Source organism: Colobus angolensis, unplaced genomic scaffold, assembly GCF_000951035.1.
Source record: "Colobus angolensis palliatus isolate OR3802 unplaced genomic scaffold, Cang.pa_1.0 Scaffold402, whole genome shotgun sequence".
Lineage (NCBI taxonomy): Eukaryota > Metazoa > Chordata > Mammalia > Primates > Cercopithecidae > Colobus > Colobus angolensis.
Genome location: NW_012117400.1, coordinates 664,533 through 664,918, shown reverse-complemented (window position 1 = coordinate 664,918; position 386 = coordinate 664,533).

The following is a 386-nucleotide window of genomic DNA, read 5'->3' as shown; positions in this document are numbered from 1 at the left end:
GCCGGGGGCGGGCTCTCGACGGAAGCGGGCGGGAGTCCTAGGCACTCCACGACACCCGGCGTCCGGTCCTGAGGGGCGGGCACCCGGCGCATTGTCTGCGTGATGCCGCTCTGGGAGAGAGGGGTCCTGCCAAGAGGAGCAGTCTCCTGGGTCCCCCAGAGAGAGTCCGCGATTTCAGCCCCTCTCCCGCGTCCTGGACGCAGCAGCCCTCACGCCTCTGCCCCTTCCTCGGGCTTCTCCTTAAATGACTGCATCCCTCCTTCAACTCAGCCATTCCTTGCTGTCTTTGAAACGGACACCTTTGTTTAAAACAAGAAAGAAAGAGAGAAAGGGAGGAAAGAAAGGAAAGAAAAGAGAGAAAGAGAGAGAGAGAAAGGATGAGCGAA